The following is a 22700-nucleotide window of genomic DNA, read 5'->3' as shown; positions in this document are numbered from 1 at the left end:
TCAGTTGACTTCAACCTTGCTTTCTTGGGGACAGATGTTACTGGATTGTATGCAGTGCACACTGAGAGATCAGGGAGCCTGACTTCAGATCTACTATAATTTATCTAATAAACAAGTAACACAGCTCACACACACAGGTACACACACACTCACACATACATATACGCACACACTCACACTCTCACATCCCTCCAAGGGGAAGGTGAGGGAGGACATGATCTTTCCCAGTGCGCAGGTCCGCTGGCCTCCAGCAGTGAAAGTCTCTGCCCTGCACCCTGCCCAGCCATCAGCCTGGGTGACTGTGACTCAGCCTCCCCACTCCAACTGGTCTTCGGATCTCTGCCTGCAGCATGATGCTATGAATGCTCACTGCTTCCAGATTCGCTATCTTAAAGCAACTGCTTTCAGAGTGCAATCTCTAGTCTGCAGGGCACTTTCCCTTGGTAGGTACCCAAGTTCCCCTTTTATCTAAGCAAACGGCTTTTCCCTGTGCCCCTCGGGGTGCACCCCTTGTTCCAGTCAGAACGGCCTCGGAGCACCAGCCCTCCAGACCTCACTTATGTCCTCCCCCTGCCGATTGTTCTCAGCCCTCCCCACTATGGTCTCCTCCAAAAAGTGTTTCCAGGTGAGTCTCAGGTCAAAGCACTCCCTCACTCCCTCTCAGGATGGGACTCTTCTCTGTGACGTGAGCTTGGTCAAAGTTTCCGCTACAGATAGTCCTGAACTCAGGACTGTGTGACCTAATGGTTTTTAGACACTGTGACCTCACAGAGGTGTGGCAGTGACATGCATTTGGTAGGTGTGTAGGATGAATTTGGATTTTTCCTCAGGTGTCTGCAGAAGCTGGCTAGCAGAGGTCAGTTGTGCTCCTGTCAGCTGTGGTCAGGACAGTGCAGGGGGCAGTGTGTCACCAAGCTGCCCTACCACAGGCCAGGTGTGTTAAACACATTTTCAGCTGCAATGCACGCCTCGAGGATCTGTCAGGAGGAGCTCTGTGTGAACGGAATTTTATGTTCCTCTCATCTATCAAAACTTTAGAAGATGCTTTAGAACCAAAAACTCACAATCTTGTAGTTATTTAAAATAGATAATAAAAACTGACTGGACTCAAAGTAAAGCCTGATTATTAGATAGATAACCAATCAGCCAATTATAAAGAGGAAACCTGACAAAATTATACTTGTCTAATTCCTTAAGCATTAAATAAATTCTGGGGATACAAAATTCTACATATTTTTAACAGATATAAATGATATTCTTTTTAACAACCTGGAAACACATGAAAATTTGTGGTAAAGGATTTGATAATTTATAGTAATTATTTTAAGGAATTTCAAAGGTAGATTGTGCTTTTTTTCGGTCTTTTTTTGAAACGGGATCTTCCTATGCAGTTCAGGCTGGCCTTGAGCTCACTTTGTAGCCCAGGCTGGTCTTGAACTCTCAAAGATTCTCCCACCTCAAAGATTCTCCCACCTCAGCCTCTGGAGTGCTGGGGTTATAGGCATGAGCCACCACCCCCGGCAGGTTGTGCTTTATGAATAACAGAAAATACTGAGGCATGCATGAAAAAATATAATATTGTTGCTTGACTGTTTGGGTTTTATTGAGCCATTTCAGTCGTTTCTGTACCCATTTCTTTAAGATTTTTAACTATCAGCAGGATATTTTGTTTTAAAACAATTTGTCAATGAACTGATTTTCTAAATATCTCCCAATGGGCAATAGTCTAGAACAGACATCCAAACTATGCTTATGATTTACTCATGCATCCACTGAATACTGATATGATATTAAGTAAGTTGTGGACTGAGAGAAAAGGTATAAAAGTCACAATGAAAGATAAATATTTTTAGAACTACTAACAATTTCCTTCAAAAACTTTTAAAGGCTTCAATCTTATGGTGGAGAGGGGTGAACAGCTGTGACAGAGACTTCTTTACGTGTAGTCAACACCGACAATTCCTGTTCAGAATAGAAAAGGACCAGTCCAAAATCCTCCAGAGCCCAAGGCAGAAGCCTCCTGATTCTCCCTCTCCATAGTTTGTAGAATCAACGTAAAGTTTCACCATCTGGGAGCAATGCACGCCATGCATTTGAAACCTACTCAAATCTAAGTGCTTGCCTCTGTTCCTGTTTGCAAACAGGCTCTAAGCTGAACAGGATGCTGGGCCCCATGGCCCCAGGCTTAAGGCAGCACCCTAGCAATGGAGCACCAAGACAAGGAGACTCAGCATACAGAACAGATCCCCACACCCACTGTGGGGCTCAGCTGCCCCTACTCTCTTGTAAACAGAGAAGCACACTGCTATCTTGTCTGGCACTGCATCTGGTGGTATTTTAATAGAGGGTAACAGTGGATATTCTATTTATTAAAAAAGATTAATGAAATCATTTTAGTAATCCTCGATATAAAATATTCATTTTTTAATCTTTGGTGAAACATTTCATCATAAAATTGCTTTAAAAAAACAATAATAACGTAAAGGGATGCAGGTATAGTTTGATTCCAACCTGCACCCCAAATGCCCAGTGCTGAAGGAGGCTTCCCAGTCTGCAATGTTATTGTAAGAATGAGTGGACTCTCAGGAGGCGTGGCTTAATGGAAGAAAGTGACGTCACTGGGGGCGTGCCCCTGCTTTATCCTGCTCTGGCTTCCTGGGCACAATGCAGTGAGCAGCTTTGCTGACCTTTGCTCCTAACTCCAATGCTCTGTTCACCCCAGGACCAAAACGAGTGAGGCCACATGACAAGATGGACACTCCTGACACCATGAGCCAAAATGACCATTCTGCTTGCACTGATTTTTCTGGGTGTTATGTTACAGAGATGGGCCGCTAATATAGATGTTTCTCTAAAAAATGATAGAAACTGGAGCTTCCTTATGTCTTTCCTGGGGTCACAGAATAAAAGAGCACATCTGTCTTTATAAAATTTGAGCTTTCTTGGCGAAACATATTTCACCAGTTCTTCATTAAGAGTTTGCTGTTTTTGCCCACCTTCAACACAGAAATGCTAGTCCCTCTTCTTCAATTTTGCTAGGCAATTTGATAGGCATGTTTTCCTGTAGCAACTTTTAAAATGTTGCCTCTGCAGAAGTACAAGTTAGTAAGCTGATGAGAAAGGCAGATAAAAAATCTTATAAGGACAATAAAACTCGCCACAGATCAGAAGCTTAAGAAGGAAGAGGTGATGTGTACAGAACGCAAGCTCATTCTAAGGCATTTTACCTGGAAACATAAATTAACTCCAGTCAACAGAGAAAGAGGTACACAGGGGCACCAAGTCCCTGGTGGCCGTCGTTGTTTATTTAAGAGCCTTAAACTACTAGATGCTTTAATATTCAACACAACATAGAGTAATTTTCTATACCATTATCTATAATTGGAAAAACTGTTGAATACTTTCAGAGCAAAGACCACCAAACTATTTCTGTGAGGAGAGCTGACTTCTCTGCATACACGGTCTATGACGCAGTGCAAGACAAGTCCTGAGTTTGGTGGAAAGGAAGGAGGAAAGGGTGAGAGGTGGGGCAGAGTCAAGGGGTATTTCCAGGGTAGTAGGGCTGACAGTTCTAAAAGGAATTTACTTCTACACAACATTTGCAATGTGAACAAGACTCTTCGAGGAGTGAGGATGAAACACAGAGAAAAGCAGATAAAATTTCTGTCTCCAGTGGCTTTCTGTGGGTGCAGGAGGCGCACTGTAACACACACATTGAGAGAACGGCAAGCGCCACGGGACAAGCCACAGAGAAGGAGGCTGCAGAGGCTTCTGGAGGACTTGCTGTTTGGAGAGGGGTTTGCATGGCTTAGATACACAACATCCTCTCAAGTCTCAGGCGCTTGGACAGCGACCGAGTCGTTGGGTGCTGTGCTCATCAGGGGATTCATCCACTAATGCATCTAGAGCTTCGATGTGCCTTAGAAATCGGGGTCCACTTGGGGTGGTCACTGTGCCCATGACCTGGGAGAATTTCCATCCTTGCCTTCCCCTGTCTCTCTGCTGCCCACCTGCCTTGGCTGAGCAGCTCCCACACTGTGCCATTGCTCCTTGGCAGTAGCTGACCGTAAACTGAACACATAAGCCAGAGTAAACCTCTCCTCCTTTCAGCTGTGGGGGTCAGGGTTTGTGTGCCGGCCACAGGGACATAATGAAGAGAACCAAGAAGAGGAGGCACGGATTAACGAATTCCACCAGGGCAGAGTGCTGAGGAATGGCGCTAGATGGGCGAAACCCCAGACTGTTAGCTGGGAGGTGTGGAGAATGGAAAGCCAGCGTGCGTGTTTGTGGGTTTGTGGGCTCGGCTGCTTGTGGGGGTGCTGAAGATGGTGCCAACACCATGAATGGGGAGTTCAAAGATGCTCCCGATGAGAGAGGTTAGGGACAGACTGCTGGAAGAGAAGAGTGAGCTTTGAACTGGATTTGGATACTTTATCTGATGCCTTCACTGCACAAAGTGAGGTGGTGGTCACACCAAAGCCTCAAGGTGAGGGCAGCTGTGGGGAGCGAGGGTGGGGGCAGGTGAGGGCAGAGCAAGGCCATGCTCGGCTGCTGCGGTATTCAAGGACAAAGCGGGGCAGTGAACCGGTGAAGGAGAAGAACAGGGTACGAGTGGGCTCAGGGGCCTGTGAGACTGTGAGAGGACAGGATGTGACAAGCAGAGCCATCATGATAGATGCTACTTTACATCAATAAGTGGAGTAGAGGCGCCGAGTATTAACGTGAACAGTTAAAGGGACTCACCATCCTCATCTGCTGCCCCAAGGCGAAGCCTTTCACATGATTTTACCCAGGAAAATATCACTGCATCTCAGCAAGTGCTTTAAAGTCAGGGCTTACAGAACTCGGAAATCAAGGTTACAAGGAAACATGTCTCTTTCCTTTAAAATGATTAAAAAGGCAATACTTGAACTTTGAATTCCTACAAGTGTTCTCTGAACATAGAAACCAATCGGATGTCATGGAGTTAGTGCTTCAGATCGGATCATGGACCACAAGGCAAGTGACCCGTGGGCCAGAGGTCACGCCTCCTGGCTTTTGGAGGAGGATGGATGTGCGGCTATCCATGAGAAAGCTGAGATCAAAGTTTCATTTTAAAATGCAGGGTGATTTTTCAAAATGTGTGTTTATTAAATAAGACTTTTCATTTCTCCTGTTTCTTAAATATACAAAATTTTTAACGTGATAGAGTGAAACCGAATGGTACCAGAAATCTTTTAAGTGCTCATTTTACCTCTGCCCATAAATACAAATGTCACTGTTAGCAAATTATTCTACCTTTGTGAGTGAATGTCTTAAAGTCATTGTTTAAAACTAATTTGTTCAATTCAGGATCCAATTCAGTGTGACACACTCCATGGAGTGCAGTTCTATCATTTCAACCTACTGCAATTCACCCTACACACACACATGCATGCAAAGTATTTTCTTGACAGTAACTTGTTGATGGGAGGCAAGTGAGCCTTTCAAAATTGTATGAAGACCTCTTCTGGAGTTTCAGCATCACCAAAGAGTCAATAATTCATTTCAAAACCATGTGCTGAGTAACTGCACAATTTGACCTATTTCCTAAAGATTCATTGTATTCCAAAAAAAAAAAAAAATCAATCACTGTAGGACTGGGATCCTGTGGTGACTGTTCAGGATTGATTGTTCTCTTGAAGCCTTCTCCTGGGAGGAGGACTGGGCAGCACCTCCCTGCCCTGTGGACAGCACAAAGTGTCCTGAGCACAAAGACTCACGGCTCCTTCACGCGTCAGAGGGAAATCTCAATAAGCAGGCCCTGCTGGGTCGAGCAGTGCCAGTTTACCTAAATTAATGTTTATTTAGTATCTAATAATGTTGGCTATTGAGAGAGACTGGGCTCTGTTTTCTCAAGGTTCTTGCCAAGCCTCATAAATCCGGGGAAAGGCAGTCGGGGTAACTCCTACTAATAACTGAAGTGGCCACACACAGAATAAACAAGGCCCGGTTCACGAAGCAGTGCGGAGAGACTACCAGGGTAAATCTGGACTTCTCACTGCTAATTTATGATGTGTGCAAGGTCCTGTGCTCTCAGAGAAAGAGAATTGGAAAACAGTAAAAAACATGTATTTAAACAAAGCTTTAATACTTCAATGCGCAACTTAAATTTGAGAGCTACAGAAACAGGGAGGGAAAGAAAGAAACAGGCACTGCGTTTCCTGGGTGGTTTGGGGGCTGATAATTTTCTAGCAAGTATGCACAACAACATCACCATGAAGAAAAATTTTGTAGGTCTACATCCTCCATCTTTAAAATTGATCAATTGTTCACTTACTCAAAGCTGAAGGAGTCATTTCTTCTCCGACTTAACAGACTTTGAAGCAAAAATTCCTAGTTGTACACTGATTGCATTGAGAAGGTGGTCCGCTTTGTGGGCCATTTCTGCATCAGCCTGCATCATCCGTTCCACAGGAATTTCACTGCCTTACATCAAAATTTATTTCTCTAGACATGGGATTACAACACTATTTAAAATTCAATCATAACAACTTTCGGAAAAGGCCATAATTTATTTTTAAAGGACACAGATTACACCAGGGGAGTCCGGAGTCCGACTCCTGGTGGTCCCATCTTTATTTAATCATGCTCCGTGGTAAAAAGGCGTTTTCCCCAGTTGGCACTGGACATGGCTCTCAAGAGCAGGACACAGACAATGTTAGAGAAGAATCAGGGATTTTGATATTTATTTTATCTTAGAGATCCCAGAAAGAGAGTTTTCATAGGAAATGAAAGAGAGATGGCATTTTTTACTGTCTGCAAAGCCCGGTCAGTGTTTTCTTTAATTTCACGGCCCCTTTTGCTTTCCCCTAGAAGGTTCCCAGACCACAGCACTATGTGAAGGGACTAACCTTTTCTCTTCGGGGCTGAGCAGTATCTTTTCAAAATAAATAGACAGTTTGCACATTTCCCCTGAATATTTGTCTCTGGAACCACGTCTATGAATGGAAAAGAATTCCTCGCAAGCCCTGGATGCTAAGAGAATGGCACCGATGTTTAATCAGAAAGTCCAAGAATTAGGCTGCTTCCAACGACTTTTTCTGCCTTCTAAACCGGTATTATTTCACACACCTGAGGTGCTGTCCCATAAAACTGACTGCTAATGGGTCATCTTGAAGCTCGCTGGTTAAGGACGGTAACAAGTACCTTCTGCAGTTAGGAATGGAGCCGGCAGTGCCCGCCTTGACCCTAGAGAGCAGAAGAGGAGGCCGAAGGGTCCGCTCTCAGCCAGAGCTCATAACTTCACCAGTACCGGGATCACAGGTCACCAAAGGCGAGGGGGACGAGTCCCCACTCTGTAGTGTAACCCAGCTCTGTAATACGGTGAATGAAAATATCCTGGGACAAATACTTTAAAATTTTTCTACAATCATATGAAAGTAAAATAAAAGTCACAGATGGTTGATTTTTATGTTTTATATTTTCCAATATCTCTAAAATATCATTTTCATATAAAGACTAAAAGTTATTAATCTGCTTTTTTAGCCCAGTCTTGGAAATCAGGTGTGCAAGTTGCACCGTAAGCATTTCCCTATATGAGTGACCCATTTTGGTCAAAAATGACTGCTCTGTACTCAGATTTCATACAACTTACAGTTGACAAAGGAGATGGAATGCAGCAAAGGTGTTCAAACACACACAAAAAATTTCTAACCACTGATTCATTTTTAAATTTAGATTAATTAATATTATATATGTTAAAAGGTGAGTTTAAAGCTAGCTTCTACCCCAGCATCTCCCTCTGGGCTGTGACTCCAGGCAGGAAACCTGCTTTCTAAGCACTGTACCCAGGTTCCCTTCCTCTTCCCCTGCCGGCCTCCCTTTCTCTGGTCCTTGTCATCCAGGGCCCCAGACTAAATCCCAGCTGCCATCCTGCACCCCTCACCCAGCCCTCTGTAAAGCAGAAGCAGATACCTTTGCTTCACAAGGTCTGATACGGACTTACTGTGATGCCTGTGTGTACACTAATGTATTGATTGTTATTTAGAAAGTGGAGGATGTGCCATAAGAAATCAGTTGGTTTGGCAGCACAGAGCTTAGAGAAGAAGAACACCCAGGCCTGTGGAGGAGCCCTGAGGCGGCTGGTGACACCCTGGTCCCAGCAGGGTGTGCAACTGTGCCAACCTTGGTAAAGTGTATTTTCTTAGGAAGGAGACAGAATCGCGCCGGAAACCTCATCAGAGAACGTGTCCAGGACCTGACCCTGTCACAGAGAGGACAGGACCACCGCAGTCTTCCCACCTGAGAGCTCCGGAACTTTCCCCTGGCAGAGCGGGACTCTTGGGCCAGGGCCTCCTCTATCCTGCTTTTTCCTGGCCAGCCCAAGACAGAATCCAGACACAGAGTTCTGGAGGACACTGAGACAAGCGATGTGTTTAGTAACAAAAACTATGTCTATTGGAAAGAGAGCCTCTCCCGGGAGACCCTCGTGAGACCCTTGCAATTAGAACGTATTTCATGTTACTCAGATACAAAACTGTGAGGGAGCCAAAGCCAATTGGCATTAGTGGGTAATTCAGCCTGTACCCCACGGACTCCCCTGCTCTGGGTGTGTGGGTGTGTGTGTGTGTGACCTATATGCATACACACATGCTATCATGCATTATGTTTTAAAACCATTTAATTAACAACTTGGTATTTCAGATAGTATGTGACTTCATTGATAAATGAGTCAGATTTTTTTCATTTATTTAAAGAGAAAAACAAAACTAAACGAAGCAAAACAGTAAAAGGCTAGAAGTAATACAGAATTTCAAGAGAAAAAATATACAGTAAGAATTCACCAGTTAATAGATCACACATTGTCATCTTAGAAACAGTTGTCCAGATTACAAAATTAAAGCATACAAAGTGGACATTAATACAGTGAGATTGCAGTCAGTTCTGTTCAATGATCCAAGAAAAACTCAGCAATATGGTTCTCTATCCTACACATTTAAATATAGTTGCAGTTATATCCTTTAGATCACTTTCCTTCCTCTCTTTTTTACGCTAACAATCACACATTTTAGTTTCCATTACTCCCACAGTTCTTATAACTTTTTCTTTGAAGAGGAAAAGAAAAAAGATTTAAAAAAAAAAAACAAAAAACAAAAAACGAAACAAAACAAGATAAGACAGACCAAAGAAAAACCCATTGTGACAAAGCAAAACAGAGTCAGTTAGGATGGACACAGTATATAATGCAAAAAAAAAAAAAATTACTAGGTGATCAACAATGGTTACCATTATGCCTCTTGTTATCTTGTTATCCTAAAAAGAATTGCCTATATCAGCTGGTATAAAAGAATTGAACAAAACAGTACAAAAGACCAATAAAACCCACATTGGAGAGCTTACAGGACTTCCAAAGAAGATAATAGTCAAACAATAACGGGCATTATAGAATATCTGGTTGCCTTCCAAATGGTTGCCTACACCCTCAAACTTGATACTATTAAGCAAAACAGAATATAATAAAATCAGTCAGAACAAGATGTGGAGAACAATACAGGGGTTCAAATCAGGTTAACAGGGAAACAAAAAAGTTACTATAATCAATCACACTATTTTTAATTTAGTTTTCCCTTAGTTAAAAGATACTAAGAAATAAATTAATTAAAAAAAAGAAAAGAAAAAGTGGGGGAGATTGAGATAAAAAAAGAACATATCAATAGAACAACACCGGTCAGAACTGAAAAATTTAAGCATCATTGTGTTTCACCACCAGATAGCCTGACATTAATAGTAGTTACCATAGTGACTCTTTCCTTGAAATATTTGAGTCTAACTTCATATACTATAGCATCAAACTTATCAAGACAGTGTGAAACCATTCAAGAGAATGAAATTATTGCAGGGTATTTAGAACCAGCTAACAGAAACCGAACATCAGTTTCTATATTATCTCTTTGCCTATAAAAAATTTGCTTATACTATTGCACACATTAAAATATAGTAAGATACAACATGTTAGAACCAATGGAAACAAATGAAGTCAGATTTTTGAAAGAAGGAAAAAAGCAGTCCCAGTGGCAGCTGTCACACATAAAAGCAGAGCTGGGGAGGGCAGAGCCAACTGTTCCTGAGAGGTGGGCGGGAAATGGCAGGGAGAGGACTCGGACAGACCCAGGTGGGACAACAGTGTCCAGCAAACAGACTGGAAATGAAGCATGCGACTGACCTGAGCGTGCTCAGGGGATAGCCAGGAACAGCCCGGGGCACAGCCCAGGGGAGAGCTGCTGGGAGAGAGCCAGGGAGCAGGAGGGAGAGCAGGGAGGAACGTGCTGCCCCATGCTACCCCAACAAGCACAGTCACAGGCATGCACTAGGATTTCCTACAGAGGAAAGCACAAATAATTTGTCTCCTATTAGCTTCACATGTTTCCCTTGTGCTCCCATGTTCTGGGCGTCATCCCGTCCTGTACCCAGGTACCAGGTAACTCTGCTCCATGCTGCTGCACATGGACCAACCAGAGGCAGCCCTGGCCCTAGGTGGCACCCCACATGAGCGGCAACAGTCCCCGTGGTGTTGCCAGCTCCCTGCCAGCGCCATGGCTCTGGGGTCTCACCCTCAGTTGCCCACTGCGCAGTACGTGGCGGGACGTGGCTCCAGTGGGTGGGTGACATTAGAGCATCCCTGCCACCAAAGCCACCAGCACATCCCATGTCACGGTCAGTCTGGTCGAAGGCACGGAATGCCATCAACCATGGAGGTTGCAGAAAATCTGCACTAAGAATGAAAGGTGGGGAAAACAAGAGGATTTGAATTTAAAATCATAGCAATGTTGGCAGCCACTACCAGTGCCAAGGATTAGCATCACTTAGCCTGTGGGAGCCAGAGGAGAGCACCCGGCATGCCCTCACAGAGTCTGGCAGCCCGGCCACACCTCTGTGAAGCACACACTTGCTTTCCGTGCAGTGCTCGCCTGTTTCCACTCCAATCCCTGCTGTTGCTCACAGCTCACTGAGCATCCAGTTTAAAGACTCTTGGCGAGGAATGGAGCACAGGGCTGTAATGGGGCACTTGGGAGGCTGAGGCCCGAAGATCCCCAAGAGTTTGAGGCCAGCCTGAACTCTATACTGAGAGATAACTAAGAAGAGCCTCATGGTTGGGTTCTTACTGGCATGCAGCCCACGAAGGCCCTTCCTATTTCTCTGAGATACTTTATATTTAGACACAAACAGCATTTGTGTGGGTAGCACATTGGTGCCGGGGACTCTCAACCTCTGTTTGCACAAGCACAAGAGTCACATTGTGGGCACAGGTCAGGCCCATCAGGTATCATCACAATGGGGCAACTGGTGGAATAAACCACCACATGTCCAGACCCACGGATGCCATCGAGGGACTGAGGATGCACAGCCCCAGGAGCAGAAGACACACTTCAGAGGAGACTGAGTCAGTGGCTGTCCTCAGAGCAGCTCTGAGCAACAGGAGTCCAAGCCTTAACCTTCAGTCAACACACAACATGACCCGCTACACATAGATAGTGCCATTTTCCGTCATCAGTGCAAGTGCCAGTGGTCTCAGCAATCTTGGAGAAGGCTGTTAAATTTCCCAGCTGCAGATGATTGCCCCAGGAATCCTGATACATTTTCGCAGTAAGTGAAGTTGAGCAAACTAAGCCTTCTGACCTGAAAGCCAGGCTTGGCTTCCCGGTGTGCAGCATCAGGTGCTGGCACACACCTGGCCCGACTCCTGCAAATCTGCGAGTCCACAGTCATGTGCTAAGAATGCGGAGTGAACTCCAGGCTCCTGGGCTTCAATATTATTTTACTGTGAAAAAAATTACTTAGAAATCTTGGAAGATTTTCCTACAAATTTGTTTTGGAATAAACAAAGCAAACTCCCTGTGTCTAGGATCACAGACCAAATCAAACCTGAAGGAGAATTTCTACATGGCCATATACGAATGAGTTTGTCACTTGAAATTCCAAGACTGTTTTGACAAATTCTTTAGTCTTTCACATTTTCCAGCTTTGGCTAGATTTACGGCCAGCACTTAGGATCACTGGAGCTTTTCTTAATGTTAGGGTTTTCTGAGTTAATGGGCAGATCCACCAGGCAGGTAAAGCTCGCTACACCAAGGTCCCTATTGGCCCCCCACAGCTGAGCCCAGCGTGAAAGAAGCCATAGCCCACTTCTCTGCCTTGACTCTTTCTGTGGTGAATGGGGTGGTTTTGTTTCCTATAAATTCTCTGCAGTATAAAGTGAGAAAAACAAAATACTATCTCAAAAAACAATGTCTCCAAAGTTTTGAAACTTTTCAGCCCAGTTATCTATCATTTAACAGCTTAATAACATTTTGAACTTTCTTCAAGTGCAAAGCAAAATAAATATTTAAATAGTACTGTTACCAGACGAAGCAAATTCTCTCTCTCTCTCACACACACACACACACTCACACCACAGTGCACACGCACAGACAGGCACACGACAGAGAGGGTTTCTGGTGTTTTCAAGACTGAAAGCCAACACCAGCTGAGTGAGAAGATCTCTACAGAAACCAAAGGTGCAACAATGGAGAAAACAAATCATTGCAACAGACAGACGAAGCTCATGCTCCCATTCCTCCTCCTCCTTTCCTGGCCTTTCCTCCTTCCTCTGATTGGCTGCCTTGGAATCTTCAATATAAACCAAGTAAACTTCTACAAGTTTATACATGTATAAATACGCGGCAGACAGCTCTACTTCCTTGTTAAAAGCAAAACTGAGCAACTGAAACAGTATGGTGCTCTTAATAAATAGTAAAAGATTATTTCAAAAGCAGTTCCAAAAAGTACCATGTATAATTCTTAACCAGAGAAACTAGTAAGATAGAGTGCTATACTGGGCAGAGTTGAATTTCAACACTAGTGTATGTGAGTGTTGGCGTGTTTGTGTGATCATCACATAGAAATGCAATTTTAGTAAACTATGGCTTATTTGATTAGTCTTTGTTTTAAATCCTCAAAGTATCAGAATCAGTACAGCTTCCTGAAAAAGTGTTTCTTATTCACTTCATCATATTGACTTTGATTATAGACAACCTGAAGGTTTTTAATTAACAACTTTCAATAAGAAGTTTTATAGTCTTATAATCTCTCCAATGTTAGTGTCTATAGGAGGTTTTGAAAAACAAATTGGGTGAAAATAATGATAGCTCATGGCACTTATTCTCAAGCAACACATCTAACAAATGCTCCCATATGCCAAGAGATGCTTTCTGTAATTTCTAAATAAAATTGGGGTTGTTATTTTACAGTTTCTATGGGTGGAACATGAAAGAGCGTTATTTTTAGATTTTATCGTTCAGATTATATTTTAGATTTTTAGATCTCGATCATTTGTATCATAACCAGGCTATGATTTTTCTATAACCAGGCTATGATTTTGATACTATCTGTTATCATTTGTCATTTTAATCTCTTACCACTTTGTTTTATTTCACACTTACAATATTATAATATTATATTTTAGGGCTGCATTTTTTTAGTATGAGTGATCTTAGGGTTTTGATTATCTCAAGTACCTGCTGGACAAATTTTACTGAGTAAACAAAGCACGCCTGAGTTACCCTTCATTCTCTAAGCATGAGAAGAAGCCAAAGTCCCAGGTAAAAGGTAACTGTCAGCCCCAAGGGACACTCAGCAAAGAAAGGGTGCCAGTGTCCACACCTGACATAGAACCTGGTCACAAGTGTAGTGATTTGACAATCAAAACACACCCCAGTTCTCACCGCCCCCCAGGAGTTCTCTGGACTTTGACCCAAGTCTGTGCCTTCTTTAAGGAGGACAAGTAGGATGAAGAGGATCTCAGGCTGGATAACTGCGGAAATGTTAATCATAATCCCACAGTAAAAGAGGGCTCAGAGGTGTTAGCTACACATGGCAAAGGACGACACAGTGGAACTCTAACAGAGCGTGCAGTGCTTTAGCACAGCCAGTAAGGACTGAGTGATGAGGGAGGATTGCTAATGTTACGTGCTAATCTTTATAAATCTACGCTCCTGAGCCATACAGAAGAAAGGTAAAAACAGGAAAGGGCAAAAGTCAAACTCTAGTGGCCTCAGAAACTAGGGGACCTTGACATATTCAAATAAGGCAATTACTAGAAAGTAGGGCTGTTAATTCTGAGACCAAAGTAAGTGGATGCAGGTGATTTCCAACCGAATGACCCTGTAATCTGTGTGACTAACAGGACCCAAAGTGTTACAGTGACTTTTCACTGCATTTGTTTCCGTGAGTCCATCAGGTTATAGAACAAAAATAGAGTCACCACTTCTGTTTCCAAATATGTGGAGTGATGTAAAAAACAGTGTGGGAGTGGAGGCTGCAGGGAGAGTTTTGTAATAACAAATCCACTCACATAATCCTGGAGACAGAGGAGGATCCCGAGAAGATGTGCAGGTGTCCACTGGAGACCTTCGGAGCCAGCAGCGAAGTTCCAACCTGGGTTCCCAGGACGGAACCAGGGCAGGTGGTGTCCCTCAATCCTGCCGAGTGAGGATGAAGCCAGCCAACAGCTAGCTGGAGTCTGAGTGCCTGCAGGTTCAAGAATCAGAAAGATTGGAGGCTTCAGTTCAACTGCAAAGAAGACCAAACCAAACAAACAAAATCCTGCACAAAGATTCAATTCAGGCAGAATAAATCTCCCTCCCACTGGGGAGTGGGCCAGCATTTTGCTCTGCTGATAGGAAGGAGCCCACTCACATCTGGGAGGCCACTGCCTGTCTTACTCCACCCAGCTAGGAGCCAGCCTCCTCTAGAAGGTCCCTCCAGCCTGGACAGAGCAGCAGACAGAGAGTATCCCTAAGGTCCAGCTCCACTATGCCCACTGTCCCAGGACTGGCTGGGGAGTTCCATCGATTAAATCAGAGCTGCGACCAGTAACATTCACCTTTCAATCCTGAATGCATTACTAAAATTAAAAGGGCAGAAGGAAGCATCCATGGGCTCACAGAAGGAGCCCAGAGGCGGGGCGGGGGCTCCCACCCAATGGCACACAGCTCCACCACTGTGGGGCTCAGCACTCTGCACAGACGCACGAGGCCACGCCCAAGCTTATTAGCACTTAGAGCACATGTGAAGCACACTTGCACACTTGGCGATTTCATTGCTGGTGGAGTCGTGGTCAGTGACCTGACACACACTGGTACAGGTTGTTCCATGTTTGTGAGGACTTGGACATGTGGTATAAAGTGACCCTTACAAACACACCAGAGAGAACTTTAAAACTGAATGAGTGCATTGACTGAAACACAACACGAGGTGAAAACTTCATGTTAGCCTGAAACAATAGATACACATAAACATAATTAGACTGAACCGTAATCTAGAGAAAAGAGTAAACTGTGTTTTCAAAAAATATGCATAAATCTGAAAGGAATTTAGCTAAGAAGCACTTTTTTTTTTTTTTTTTTTGGTCTTTTTCCTTTTTATCGGTACCAGGGATCGAACTCACGACTGCCTGCTTGCAAGGCAGGCGCTTATGCCGCTGAGCTAAATCCCCAGCCCCAAGAAGCACTTTTAAGAAGCACTTATTTTACCCTACAGAACGGCTTGTATTTTTGACTGATAAGAAACAGTGTCATATTATTACTGGCATCTTGTTTCACGTTGTTTTAGATTAATTTCTCTTACAATGATGTCATAATCTTTTATATGATGCAAATATTATTCCAAAACATTATTACAAAGATCCTTACACAACAGGAAAGCCAAGGGCTTCAGCGAGCACACCCTTGGAGTCTGCAATCGACCTCTTTTCTGTATTTACCTTAGCACAATCTATGTGTTCCTACTCATCCATCTGATTTAAAGAATTGTTTCTCAAAGGCAAAAATATGAGTACCCTGCTATGTGTGTTGGCAGGCTACACTTGCCTTTACTTTCTGTTAAAACTGAAAAATGCTTTGCTAAGAGATAACACTGATTAGTGAAGCCCACCTAACACTATGCCCTCTTTCCTTGGAAACTTCCTCTAGGGCTTAGTGCTTAGGAGGATGCAGTCTTACAGTTCAGTTCCCTGATGGTCAATCAGTTATTTTTCTTTCCAGGGGTATTTATTACACCCCCAATAACACTAAACTATACTGAAAATGAATGAATTTCCAACAAGGGAGTAACATGCTTGATATGACCAAATTAAAGAAATAATTGTATTTTCTAGAGTACAAAGTAAAAAACAAATCTCTCCTGAGAAAAAGCAAGTTTCTTGAAGATCTATGATCTTGACTATTGTTATGGATTAAAAACTGGTCCTCAACTTAAAGCCAGCTGGATTACATCAGCATGGTGCTGAGCATAGATGTTTCACCTGAGGAAAGTTGCCAGCATAACTAGAGACTGGGGAAGGAGAAGGGAGGCTGTTGATGCTTTGGGCGTTGTGGGTTCTCCTACTCCTACAAATTGCTATTTGAGCCCTTGGTTCTCCTGGAGAAGCTCTGGTCCTCACATTGAGCATTGCTTCCTGGCTCCAGAGGGGAAGTCATGTGCTCCTTGGTCTCCAGGATGAACTCTTCATGCTGGCTTCTTGGCTGTACTCCACTGTGCTTGTCAGAGGAGGAGCTCGGGGCCTCCATGTCACTGAGGATGGCTGCGTGCTTTTCACAACAGCCCTGGTCTTTGTTGTGAGTGTGACTTCTTGGTTCCAGCAGAGAAACCTCAACCTACCAGCAGAGCTCCTTCACCCTGCTGACCTTTGGGCCTTCCCAGCAGGAATCCATACAAGAGAATGTCGTGAGCCCTTATCATGGGCTCTAGATCTCCAGCTGGGCCAGTGGGAGGCATTGTCACGAGCTCTGGGTCTTCATGTGGACTCATATAGGACACTGCTGTGGGATTCAGGCCCTTGGCTAAATATTCTATGTCTTTAGTATTGTGGATAGATTTCTTACATTTTCTTGTGTTAACTCTGGGTGACCATCATAAATAGTATTAGAAATTCCATGTCCTGATTTTAATTGTCCTCTGCACAACCCCTGACTACAACAACTACATTCTAATTTAACTTTGAAATATTTTAAGAATGCATGTTAATTTAGGCACAGACTCCATCCCGGATGTGCTATTTACACTTCCTCCCAATTCTCCTATCTAGAATAGACTCATGTTCATTCAGGTGGAGGACACACATAAAAAGATAGCTAGCAAAGGCCAAAATGTTGGCATTTCCTTATAAAAAGCAGCAACCCACTCACCACGTTTAAACAAAGGGCTTGGCATAGCAGATAACAGAAGAACAGTTACGTCTTGTGAGTTCTACAGAGTACAGAGACTTCATGGAACTTCCCACAAGAAACACACCTCACAGAGCACTGAATTAAACCCACTTGGTTTGAAATAATGATGACATTACAGCTCAGCCCGACGGCACCCCGGAGGAAGAGTGGTGGCAGAGTGGTTTACTTTACTGTTCCTGAATATAAACACAGAAAGTCACAGTACAGGTGCCTCAGGAAGCACGGCCACTGTGGGACACACAGACTGATCAACAAACAAGGTAAACCAGAAACTTCCAGGTGTGGGTGCAGCAACATTGCTGGAGGAACAAAGCAAATGAACCCACGAGGGCTCTGCTCCTCCACGGTCCCCAGCTTTACACTCCAAGGCTGAAGCCCACCAACGAATCTACTCTGTACACTGAGCCTGCACTCCAAAGCTCAGGGCATGCTGCCCTCTCCCGGCTTCTCCCTGCCTGCCAAATCATTGCCTCTGGGGTGCTCTCAGCAGCCCCCTGAACCCTGCTCTTCCAGGTCACCCAGGCCGACTTCCTGGGATGATGGCCCTACTTTCCTAAACATACACAACCAGGTGGAGCTGACCCAATGGAGCAGGCCATTTCATCTGCACTTTCCAGACACCCTGGCAAATTTTCCACCTGGGACAGCTGCAGAGGGAGGATGGGGGCCCAGACTTGCTGGGAAAGCTCCACAGAGAGGGACAGCTCTGCTACCTTTCACCATCACCGACCTTGTTAGGAATGGTGGGTGACCCAGTGCAGCTGCAGAGCAAATCGAGGACAGTTGTGAAGGCCCCCCTCACCTGCCCTCCTAGCAGAGGACTTTGGAGCTGCATGGGGGAGGGGGGAAGTGGAGAAGGAAGAAAGAAGGTGACCAGTCAGAGCTCAGCAAACGGTCACACAGCCTCTCTGCAGAGGCTCACACTGGTCCCTTCTCTCCCCAGACTGTGTGGCCTGTGAACAAAGACCGAACTCTTGCTTATAACACTGCAAACAATGATAGAGAAAATAACGCATAGCTCAATTCTCTGAGCAGCTTGGTTAAAATTGTGTTCGCAAGCCTAACTGCCTAACACCAAACTAGACACTGGCTCAGTAAAAAACTAAAAGATAAGGCATTGAATAAATGGAAGAAAATAAGTGTATTTTGTACCACACAGGCAAGAGAGAAGGTGATGTGGTTACCTGACAGACCTGTGTGCAGGAAGACTGGCTGATCCGGCCCTCATCTCCAGGCCAAGACCACGAGCGGAAGCCACTTGGCCAGGTCAGGATGAAAAGGGAGTCATAGGTAAATGGGTTCTGTGGAGGCAGAATGAGCCAAATAAAAGGATATGGAGCCAGAGATGGAATCACAGAGAAAGACAGAGGAAAAAGACAGAGCAGAGAAAGAGACAGAGAGGAACGGAAGTTGATCTTGGCACAGGAGGGCGCAGCAGTGCAGCCTGTGCCTTGTCTCTGGGGACACCCGAGAAGCAGAAGCACTGAGTCACTGAAGTCTCAGGACTTCCCTAAATAAACTCCTCCTGGATAGAATGGTGGGGTTCACAGCTGGGCTTCTCACCATACAGAGTTCAGGCACACTGGGAGGGCTGTAAGACCCCAGGGGAGCATCCAGAAGATGCAGGAAGATGCTTTATAGCTGGAGATTAAAGCACTGAGCAACCCAGCTCATCTGCAAAACACACGGGTGACTGAAGCATCCAACCATGGAGAAGCCAAGTGTGTAAATGTGTTGCGGAAGATTGATCGTTCTACCACGACCCAGGAGGAGAAGCCTGTAGAGCAGACCTGTGACAGAGCAGAAAGGGCAAACCTCAGGCGAGCAAGGAACCAAGTGCACCCATGCCGCTCTCTCCTGAAGCAGATGGGAAGGAGGTGACACCGAGCTGACAGTATGCATGAAACAGAGCCAGCCTCCCCAGCTCTGGATGGAATGAGGGAGAGACCATGAAATCACACAACTGTTCAAACTCGAGTTTCAATGTAATTGTGTCCTGCATCCTTTGCTCACGCTGTGGTCTTCATTAATGAATAACCCAAGACAGTCAATTAATGAGGCAGAGGGAAACTAAAGAGAAGAGGACAGTAGGTGCTTCAGTATGGTCCCTGGTGATTCTTTACCTGCGTTTGCTGCCTAGTGTTTAAAATACCAGGACATAAAGGGATCACTGGTATAAGGAGATGCGTGGGTACAGAAACTTTGAGCTCATGCCCCTGCGGGAGAACAGGGCCTTCCCAGGTAGACCTCGCCCTTCCCACAGGAGCCGAGGCATGAAGCAGCAGCCATGCCTGTTCCTCTGCCAGGCCCTCCCACATGACCCTTGCCTTCCCAGGAGGAAACCGAGCTGCCCACCAGGAACCCTCCTCTCCTCAGGCTGCCAGAACACCGGGCCAGAACACTCAGCACATTCCCCACCCTGCTCAGATCGCTGTCAGTGCAAACCTAGCTCAGTCAGTGGTATCTTCAGGCACACTTGATGAAAGACAGGAAACTCAGTGATGGAAACCCTTCTCCAGAACCAGTCGGAGAGTCTAATCATTTTCCTTTTACAATCTTACTTGTTGGAAACACTTTCATCTCTGAGCTTTGGCGTGGGCATAATGATAATGTGGCCCGCAGGGTCACTGTGAGGCCCATGTGTGCCCTGTGTGTCTCTTGCACATTAACCACTGTGAGGTGTCGCTCGTCCTGCACTTCTGCACCACTGAGCTGATAACCACAGGGAAGTAGAGGAGAAGCCACCACAGCCTGACCAGCCTTCCACCCCGAGCTGCGGCCCTTGGTCTGCACTGGATTCTTACACCATTTACAGACTGTGCTGTGGTCCCAACCAACGTGAGAGTTAACAAAGCAGGACTCTGCGTGCACAGCCTTTCCTCGCCATGACTTGCTTGGGAATCACAGAGGCGCGATTGTCATTAATGAAGAGGGAGAGAAGCCAAGTGCATCCGACCCAGTAAGAAAACAAGGGCGCCGCGCAGTTGCTGCAGGAGGTGAGAGCCTGCGCACCCAGGGCGGCCTGGCTTCCCCAGTGACGCATGGAGCTGATGGGAACAGGGCCCTGCCCAGCGGAAAGGCAGCGGGAGGTCCAGGTGGAGCCGGCCAGGCCCGAGGAACAAGTGGGCTCTGTGAGGCTGCCTGGGAGCAGCCAGCAGGGCACAGGAGGAGCCTGGAAGCTGGGCCAGGTTTCCAGGGACTGAGATGAGCGAACAAGTGTGCAAAGCTGCTTGGCACCATCTCCCCAGCTCTCAGAGGCGCCCCCTGCGGACCCCGGGTTTGCGGCCTGGAGGAAGCACACAGCCCAGGGGAGCATGCCAGCCGCGTGGAAGACAGGGGGGTGCTGCGTCCCAGTGGGCCATCGGAGGCCTGCTGTGCAGACGGAGCTGGCCCAGGAGGACAGTAACAAGAGTGGTGAGGCGGACAGGGGCGCATCTACAGCTGCCCTGAGGTTTGGGTTCCCACAGTGCAGGGAAGAGGAGGGTGGGATGGACACAAGCAGAGCAGCGGAGCACAAGACAGGCAGCACCGGGCAGGCAGGCGAGCGACAGAGGACACACGCTGCGGCTGAAGTCCACGCAGGTCTCCACCTGTGAGACGGAGAGAGGGAGCAGGAGAACCCAGGGCGGGCGCTTCGGAGCCACAGAGCCCGGTGACGTCAGGGTGAGCCAGGCCCCACAGAGCGGGCATCCACTTCAGAGCGCAGGAACAGAATCGGAAGTGCAAAGGACATAAAAACGGCCTCTGATGGGGAAAGTTTTTAAAAATGAACCAAGGGTCTGACAGAAAGTATTAAAAGAAAATGAGATAATTCAAGGCTGTATTTATAAAAAGCAATGAATACAATGAGTAATGTACTTCAAACGTATCCAGTCCAAGGCAATTTACTGTGAAAATTTAAATTCATGGAAAATGGGCAAAGGCGTCCTTATGGCTGAAAGACTGGATTCAGAAAGGGCCTCCCCGCCCTCCTTCCCAGCATCGGCCCCTCCCAGCCAAGTGTTTCTGTCCTGACTCCAACAAACAACTCAGCACAGCCCGACTGGGTGCCCTTTCAGAGACAGGGAAGACGCTCCTGCCAACCTGGCCGGCGGAAACTGAGTTAAGTCACAGCTTCCCGTTCTGGGGACAGGAAGGTTTAAACCCTCACCGTCAGGTTTAAATATTTGTCTTGTCAGTGGATGAATAGTCACACTAATAACCAAACGTCTTGGGTGCTTCCTGTGAGGTCAGCCCCGCAGGGCTGCCTTCAGCAGGCCGCAGGTAGCTGTTGCTTTTAGTCTCAGCTTGGGGGAAAAGCGAAGCTCACAGATTTTAAGGCAGCATGTGAGGCCGCTGGTCCTTCAGCGGCAGACAGAGCAGGTCTGGATGAGAGTCTGAGCCAAAGTCTGCTCTAGTAACAGAGTCTTCACTGCACACCAACCAGAATGGAGCCCCTTTGCATTTCATTAGATGAAGAAATCCTGTTATCCTGGGTTCAAGCTTTGGCCATTTTTCTGACTCAACTCTCTCTGTGCACCTAGGTATATATTTATCTATGTAAACCTGTGTGAAACTTGGGAAACAAACATTTCGAAAGCCAAAACGATACGATTTGGGCTTAAAATCAACCCCAGGGCCTCATGCATGCTAGGCAAATGCTTGGCCACTGACCATCCCTCATCTGGACCACCTACATTCAAAAATTTAAGAAAGAAGATGAAATTCCCTTACAGCTCCTCAGTCCTCACAGTCTGACCATCTCACAAAGCTGCATTTGAGTTTCATGGCTAAAGACACATGGATTCTTTCATACAACACAGCCCTAAATTCAAGTCCATTCCTTCACCTGGTGTTGAAGAGGAGAAGAGGAACCCATGAAGCTTAGAGAGAAGCCCACAGTGGTGAACTTTACCAGGAGACCATGTGGCGTCCGAGTACTGTGCAAGGCATATTCTGCTGGTTAAGGTCTGCCCAGGATAACTTTGACAATATGAAACCTTAATTTTAAATACAGACTGTAAATCATAGAGCCTGGATAAGATTTAACTCCACTGTATTTTTAGCTGGTAAATAAAATGTCATCTTTTACTCAAGGAGATAATGTGCTCAGAGAAATAAAATATGTGTATAAAGAGCCAACTTTAGGCAGAATGTGAGACACAAGAGCTATGAAATATGAATGAAATAATAACAATAAAACTCCTTGGCTGAGAGGAGAGGGCAGCGGAGTGTAATCACAGCAAATTTCACAGCGGTGAAGTCATTTAGGCTGGAACTGGAAAGTGCATTGGAGTTTCAGACACAGAGGACATGGCCCAAGGAAAGGAGTGATTTGGTAGCTTCGTGCGGTTAAGGTAAGTATGGATAAACTGCAAGGTTAGAAGGCAGCCAGCATGACAGGCCAAGGCGTTTACCTGAGATTCTTCCACCACTCATGGCCCGGGGAGGTGGCAACAGCCTCAGGTTACCGGGTTGTCACACTAGCAGCAGGCT

The 22700-nt window shown here is 45.6% G+C and overlaps 1 protein-coding gene across 4 annotated transcripts in view; it reads right to left on the bottom strand.

Annotated features, from left to right (window-relative positions):
* Sema3d (semaphorin 3D) overlaps window positions 1-22700 on the bottom strand; it is a 161851-nt gene that overhangs the window by 117990 nt on the left and 21161 nt on the right. For all 4 annotated transcript variants that reach the window (XM_063237392.1, XM_063237403.1, XM_063237411.1 and 1 more), the window contains exon 2: window positions 14351-14526. The gene's annotated coding sequence lies outside the window, so the exon portion shown is untranslated. The remainder of the gene's footprint in view (window positions 1-14350; window positions 14527-22700) is intronic.

Source organism: Cavia porcellus, unplaced genomic scaffold (assembly GCF_034190915.1).
Source record: "Cavia porcellus strain 051 isolate PalLab524CR breed Dunkin Hartley unplaced genomic scaffold, mCavPor4.1 scaffold_2, whole genome shotgun sequence".
Classification (NCBI taxonomy): Eukaryota; Metazoa; Chordata; class Mammalia; order Rodentia; family Caviidae; genus Cavia; species Cavia porcellus.
Note: the sequence above shows the minus strand (reverse complement) of the source record. Positions and strands in the feature narration are given on the sequence as shown.